Here is an 8515-nt window from a genome sequence, read left to right as displayed (position 1 = left end):
TAGAGGTGGAATGAAGGCAAAGTTTCAGTAGGGTGAAGAAGCAAACAAAGGTTTTGAAACCTTGAAGGAGAAGATAGCTACTCAACCGGTGCTAGTGTTGCCTAGTTTTGAGAAACTTTTCATAGTGGAATGTGATGCAAGCAATGTTGCAGTAGGTATTGTCCTAAGCCAAGAAGAAAGACCAGTATCCTTCCATAGTGAGAAGCTAAGTGATGCCAAGAGGAAATACTCCTCTTATGATCTTGAGTTATATGCTTTAGTGCAGGCTTTGAGGAAGTGGAGACACTATCTCCTTCCTAAGGAATTTGTAGTCTATACAGACAACGAAGCATTGAGTTTTCTAAAATCACAAGACAAACTCATTCATAAACATATGAAATGGGTGTACATGTAGGTCTACACATTCACCATTAAGAACAAGAAAGGGCAACTAAACCAGGTAGCTGATACATTAAGTAGGAGACTTTTGATAGTCCAAGAAATCCAATTGAGAAGCATACATGTGGACAGTTTTAGAGATTTGTACCCAGAGGATGAAGACTTATCAAATGCCTACAAGGTGTGTAAGGAGTATCAAAATCACTTCCATAGTGAGTATTCTAATTTTAGCTTGCAAAAAGGACTATTGTTTAGAGGTGGGCAGCTTTGTGTGGCTAGAGGCTCAATGAGAGAAAATCTCATTCAAGAGAAGCATAATGGAAGCCTTAGTGGACATTTTGGAGTCAATAAGACTCAAGAGTTGGTTCAAAGGTATTACTATCGGCCAAGGATGAATCAAGATGTGAAGAAGTATGTGGAGACTTGCATAGTTTGCCAAAAGGCCAAAGGTACTTCTACAAATGTCGGTTTATACCAACCTCTTCACATACCAAATAGACCTTGGGAATGCATTAGTATGGAATTTGTAGTAGGTTTATCAAGGACAAAGCAGGGATATGATAGCATTTATGTCATTGTGGATAGATTTAGCAAAATGGCTCACTTTGTGCCTTGCAAGACTACTCATGATGCATGCCAAATAGCTCAATTGTTCTTGAAAGAGGTAGTGAGGTTACATGGTTTACCCATGAGCATTGTTTCAGATAGAGACTAAAAGTTTGGAAGACACTTTGGCAAAATCTTGGCACCAACCTTTCTTTTAGATCAGCTTACCATCCTCAAATAGATGGGGCAAACCGAAGTGGTGAATAGAATCTTGGGAAACTTATTAAGGTACCTTACTAAGGAATATGGTCAGACATGGGATCAACTACTTTCACAAGCTAAAGATGCATATAATGCCACCATGAATAGGACTACCAGCAAGAGCCCTTTTGAAGTGGTCTATGGTGTGCACCCAAGAGGCATTTTGGAGTTGAGAGACTTAGGAAGTGCAACAACAAGTAGTGGATATGCAAAAGACTTTTCTCAATCAATGAAGGAGGTCCATGAATCCGTCAAGCAAGCATTGATGGAGAACACAAGCAAAATCAAACAAAAAGTTGATGAAAGAAGGAAGAACCTCCAGTTTCAAGTGGGCGATCTTTCCATGGTGCACCTAAACAAAGAAAGGCTACAACAAGGAGTGCTTAACAAGTTGAAAATGAGGAGGATAGGTCCATGTGCCATTCTATCCAAGTATGGAGAAAATCAATACAAGGTGGATCTACCTAGTGACATAGGATTGTCACCAGTTTTCAACATAGCAGACTTAGTTGCATACAAGGGACCAATTCAAGGTTCAGATTGCAGTCACTCAGAGGTATCGGATGACGTGAACAACCTTTAGTTGCCAGCCAAACCAAATCGAAAGGCCGAGAAGGTGTTGAGTTCAAGGATCGCCAAGAAGACAAGGCATCAAACCTATTGGGAGCACCTAATCAAATGGTAGGGTATGGATGATGCTAAAGCTAGATGGGTGCTTGAGATAGAGTTTAAGAAGCTTGGAATTGATCAAAATCTGATTCCCAAGGAGGTGACATGATTTTCTTTTGTTTGGGAGAATTGTGCAGGAGCACCTAGGACTTAAGCTATCTAGTTTTCTCAATTTTGGCTTGTACTAACCCTAGACAAGTTACCTGAAAATGTTAACCCTCAAATTGGACAACGAGATTAAAAAAAGAAAAAAAGGCGGGATGTAGGTGTTCTAGATTTTACCTGGAATATCTATTTCACTAGATTGGTGCAGACAGTCTCTGTTGCAACTTGCATTCCTCAGTCTAGTAGTTGTTTCTGAATCTCCCTCGATTTCCTGGTTTGTCCATGAAATGAAATACGATTTTGATTTACGAGTCTCTTATTTTGAGAACTCTGAAAAGTACAAAAGTAATACCTAAAGGGCAAAATATCTAGAATCATGTTATAATTTTATTAATTATTATTAATAACTATTCGATGTCGAAGGACAAAACATTCATTTATTCAGTATAAATTCTAAGGAAATTAAATGTAAAACGTTCAATTCCTTGCAAAGTTCTCACAAATGTGTTCACTTCCCACATTCAGGTCGAAATCCACCCTAAGTTGTTGATCATTTCTCATCCAACGGACGATGGTACGTGTTGTCAGATGTCGCGGGTCCCATGACTTCTACCATTTCGGTATGTCACCATACTCATGTGACTTTGCGGGTCTGTTTTTTAAGTCTGTTTATTCATTTTAAACTTCTGCTCGAAAAAGAGCTTTATAGACTTAATTATATTTAATTAAATTTAAAATGTTCAGTTCTGGGTGAAGTTCTCACAAATGTGTTCACTTCCCACATTCAGGCCGAAATCCACCCTAAGTCGTTGATCTTTGCTCATCCAACAGACAATGGTACTTGTTGTTAGATGTCATGCGTCCCATGACTTCTGCCATTTTTTGGCCACATCACCATACTCATCACTTTTTGGGTCTATGTTTTTAAGTCTATTTAATCATTTTAAACTTCTGCTTGAAAAAGAGCTTTATAGACTTAATTATATTTAATTAAATTAAAAACGTTCAATTCTGGGCAAAGTTCTCACAAATGTGTTCACTTCCCACATTTGGGCTGAAATCCACCCTAAGTCGTTGATCTTTCCTCATCCAACGGATGATGGTACTTGTTTTCAGATGTCATGGGTCCCATGACTTCTTCCATTTTTTGGGCACACCACCATACTCATGTCACTTTTCGGGTCTGTTTTTTAAGTCTGTTTAATCTTTTTAAACTTCTGCCTGAAAAACAACTTTATAGACTTAATTATATTTAATTAAATTTTAGATGTTCAATTCTGGGCAAAGTTCTCACAAATGTGTTGACTTCCCACATTCAGGCCGAAATCACCCTAAGTCGTTGATCTTTTCTCATCCAACAAACGATGGTACCTGTTGTCAGATGTCGTGGGTCCCATGACTTCTACCATTTTTTGGGCATGTCACCATACTCGTGTCACTTTCCGGATCTGTTTTTTAAGTTTGTTTAATCATTTTAAACTTCTGCTCGGAAAAGAGCTTTATAGACTTAATTATATTCAATTAAATTTAAAATGTTCAATTCTAGGCGAAGTTATCACAAATGTGTTCACTTCCCACATTTGGGTCGAAATCCACTCTAAGTCGTTGATCTTTGCTCATCCAACGGACGATGGTACCTGTTGTCAGATGTTGTTGGTCCCATAATAAGAGACATTTAAAGATGTGCAATAGTTTGAGATAACTATTAAATATAATGTTAATATTATTTGTAAAAATATGAAATTCAAAAATAGTATAAAACATGAAGCTTTGTTTCTAGAATAAAACAAATAACTAAATAAAAATATAAATTTTGATATACAATTTGAAAGGTAAAATTTTAATATAAAAAAGAAAACATTCAATATTAAATCTAAAATATTAATTTAAAGTTTAACAAAATTCTTTAAAAATATGTTTACGATATATAATTTTAAAATATAGTTTAAAAATATATATAAAAGTTCAACATAAATTTAGTGTAATATAGATTTTAATTTAATAAATAAATAAAGACTAAAAATATATATAAAAGTTCAACATAAATTTAGTTTAATATAAATTTTAATTTAATATAATTTTATTGATAATTAATGTGGTGAATCTTATTGATAAACCTGCACCTCCTAAGAACCTATGTAATATGCATTACCTTTGATCCTAGTGAGACTATTGGAAATTGAAATTTGAAACACCCGATGGCCTAGTATAAGTCTATATATCACCTGCAAAGATCAAAGACATACTCTCATAGAGTCACGAGGGGTTCTCATTGATGATTGATCCAACATGTATGGTGAATGTATTAAGTTAAGAATATCTTTATACTTTACAATTGCATGAAGTAACATATTGATATGACAAATTTTATTTAGTGGTTAAGATCTTAGATGGTTTCTCTTGTCCTACTATAGGTTCTATTACTCTTCTAGTTCCCGTTAAGGTTGGTACTAAGTGCTTGGATGTCATTTTTGCTATCATTCCTAAATCCTACTTCAGATCAATTTTGTGTGAAGCTGGGACATCCTTGCCCTTTGTTCTCTTCCATGAAAGCGATCCCATCTACCGGGTACCCTTCATAAATGTCTCAAATTTCTTCCTTATGATAAAATCTGACAAAAACTAAACTATAAATCATAGCATGTATCCAGTACCAACCCATGCATGCACTAGTTCAAAACTTCAAGTTCAACAAGTAAGTTGGAGTTTTAGTTCAAATCTTAACTATATATTTATAAAATTATAATCAACCATAATCAATGTACAAATAATTAATGGAATGAACTGAATTGTTTTTATATATATATTAAATATAGAGGAAGAAGCATTACATTAAAAAGATCACAATATTAAATTTATTTCCATTGTTTAACAAATTATTGAAATAACGTAGCTCATATACAAAAAGCATTTGAAAAACTTTAATTAATAAAAATGAAATAGAATTATAGAAAGCATTTTTATATCCATAAGACTCTAAGAGGCAAACTGAAACAAACTAGAATTTGAAAAATTATCATTAATATTTATGCTTTGGAAATTTACAATTTTTACGTCTGAGACTTGAGTCCCTCAAAAATTTAAAAGCCAAAATGAGTGAGTCACTGAGCTTGTTAGGTTTGGAGGACATAGGAAAAAAAAAACTACTAGGGGCCTAGGGGGGCGGGGCTAGGGCATAGGTATTGGATGGTTTACAACTTTGCCTTTAGAATCTGGCCCTCCTTCCATGTAGAATTCTTCAAACAGCATAAGCTGAGAGAATTCTTCAAGCCACATGTAGTTTGGAAAGTTCTCCAGGAGCAACCATTTCCGAAGGAAGTCCCTACCAATCCACGCCCATTCCTATGACGCGTCAAGTGCTCCGCATTCAGGTTTAGGAGAAACGGTTGCCTGGCCATTGGCACTATTTGGTCAGGGAGGAGAAGCTTGGATAACTCACTCACCCAAGGGATCCCCACCCCTACTTCTACAAGGACGACAACAGTAATGTCATCTCCAAGGAAGTCTTCCTTAAAAGCCTTCCTCAACAGCATCAACATATCCACCTTGTCTCATTCGAGGTCCAGAAGAGAAGCTAAGAATCGAGATGTAATGTCTGTTTTAACACGATATCTATTTTCATTTCGTAGAAACTCTCTACCCAACACCATCCGCACAACCTCATTGGTGAAGGACCCAACCTCCTTGCAGACTGATTGGAGGGTTGGGTCTCTAATGGAGCCCAGAAAGGCCCTCTGGTCCTCTACAGAAATGCTTGTCAAGTGGATGGGAGTGTCCATCTTGAGAAAATAGATTAACAAATTAAACAACCTGAACCTATAAACCTAAACCAGAGGAAGAATTTAAATATTGTGAGCTCTGATGATTTATCTACCATATGGAAAAGGCTAATTGAAGATGAAAGAAGCAGAGATCGTATATAAATAATTGAAGCTCTTGATTGTAATAATTACTTCTCTAAGGTCGTATTAATTGCTTTAAATTTTTTTAAATCTTGCATATCTCTGCAAATCTTTCCCATAAATGCACGAGTGTGCGAAATTGGAAACAACTATAAACTAGTACCAAGTTGGCAAGTACCACATTGGAAGTCATGGGGACAGAGTGGATTGCAGTAAGTGAATAGATATATATTAAATGACCAAAATTATCAATCGTGATTCATGACATTTGATATGTGTCTATTGAATCCAATTCCATTCCGGGCACTTTCTAGTGAGCTATGTTCTCTTCAAAAAATTGGGCCGAAATAAAACTTCAGCCATTGATCTACGATCATCGAACGGTTTAAAACTATTGATGGATTTTAGGTATGTGTCACCCTTCATGTGTCAAAGAGGCCACACTTACTAATACATCATGTAGAGTCTGGACTCAATGTGATGTACTGATGTGATGTGATGTGCCTTGTCTATTAATGGCAATGAATTCATGAAATTGTCAATAAATTATATATTTTTCCATAAATAACAAAATATTCACCAAAACAAATTAAATAATTTTCAAGCGGTGGACAAAAATTGCCAATACATTTAAATAATTTTTCCTTCGGAGTAAAATTTTTCGCCCATACAATTATATATTTGTTTCTTTTATCAAAAATTATTCGCCTCCTATAATATATTTTTTCCCCATAGAACAAGGTATTATTCACCAAAAATTTATGGATTTTTTGTACCCTGGAAAAAAATTGCCAATACAAAATAATTTTGTTCCTTATTTTGAAAAAAAAATTCGCCATCAATATGAAAATTTCCACCCCAAAATAATGTCTGATTCGCTAGGATTTTACAATTTTGCTTCGGGGGTGGTTTCTTAAAGTTATCCCTGATTGGAAGAATAATAGAACCAATAGTAGGGCAAGAAAAACCATTGTACACCTTAACCAGAACATTATATTTATCATATTTTACTTGATGCAATTTTTGGGTAAAATTATGTTCTTTATTAATCACATTCACCATACATATTAGATCAATGACCACCCCTCATGAGAGTTTGTCTTTGATATTCATAGTAATATATAATAGGCCATCAAGTGCAACACTAGTCTCACTAGGATAAAAGGTAATACATAAATGTTTTGTAGGTTAAGGTTTGTCAATGAGGTTCACAACATTGTTAGATTCTATACCAAGGTCATTGGGGAAGAAGGCAAGTCGCTCAAATTCAAGAACATTAGTAGAATGAGAAGGAAACAGATCGGTGAAGATTTGAAGATTTTGGTTGGGAGGAGTTGTAGATTTATTTCTTTTGTCATTCACACCAGCTATAGATATAGTATTGTTATCAATAAAGTCTTGAATCTTATGCCTCATTTGGTAACATTTCTCAGTGTCATGACCTGGTTGACGATGATATTAACAAAACAATTTTGGATCATGGGAAGTTGGAAATGGTTTAGAATGGTCAATTGGTTTGATGGGAGAAAGTTTCAACACATTAGAATTCATAAACCTCAACGTTATACTATGAAAAGACCCAAAAAGAGGAGTTAATTATTTTCTAAAGTATTTGGATAAAGGAGCCACACTTGGTGTCATGGCTGCCCCTTGACTATTGATGTTATCATTTATCTTGATGAAACCTTTGTTGGGTTTGAACTTCATAAATGATTGTTGAGTGCTCTCATTATTATCAACCAGAGTCATTGAAGAAGATGATTCAAATTGAATCATTTGAAGTTGATAATAATGAAGCACCACACACAATTGCATGAAAGAAGTAAACACAAAAAATAGAAGCTTATCTCTAATATCCTTTTATAAATTAGCAATAAAAATTCTTTGAACATCATGATTAGGCACATGATAAGAAATTTTTTGATACAAATGTTTATATCTACCAATAAAATCAATCACTTTTTCTTTAACTCCTTGCTTAGGATGAATCAAATCAATCAAAGTAATCTTAGGACTAATCTTATTTTGAAATTGTTGAATGAAAGAATTAGCCAATTGTTGAAAAGAAGTAATAGAATAAGGAAACAAAAAACAATACCATTGCAAGGCTTTATCTCTAAAGGTTCAAGTAAATAATTTTCCATGAGTCTTTGGTCATGAGAAAAATCACTACACAAGGTTTGAAATATCTTCACATGACTCAAGGGGTCACCTTTTCCATTGTATAACTCTTATTGAGGGATTTACACATGCTTAGGGGGAACTGCGTGGACAATCTCAACAGATAGTGGGCTCGCTGCATCAAATGTGGAAACACTGAATTTGAATTGAGTTAAATAAACCAATTGGTATTGTAAGGATGAAACATTTTGAGCTAGGTTATTGATAGTTGTTTCGGTGGATGGATTTCAATTGGACATACTATATTGTGATGGAGAAGTAATATTGTTGTAAGTGGAGGTTGAGAATAAGGAGGGGGGACATTATGGTATGTTGGTATGGGAAATGGTTGTGAAACAAATGGAAGACTCACATAAGGAGGTATGTAAGAATGTTGATTAATACGATTGTCCCCATGAATAACATGTGTAGGATTAACATTTTGTGTGGAAGTAATGATGATACAAGATGTAAATGTAGGCACACTAGGTAAG

This window comes from Cryptomeria japonica, chromosome 4, assembly GCF_030272615.1.
Source record: "Cryptomeria japonica chromosome 4, Sugi_1.0, whole genome shotgun sequence".
Taxonomy (NCBI): Eukaryota; Viridiplantae; Streptophyta; class Pinopsida; order Cupressales; family Cupressaceae; genus Cryptomeria; species Cryptomeria japonica.
This window is presented reverse-complemented; position numbering follows the sequence as displayed.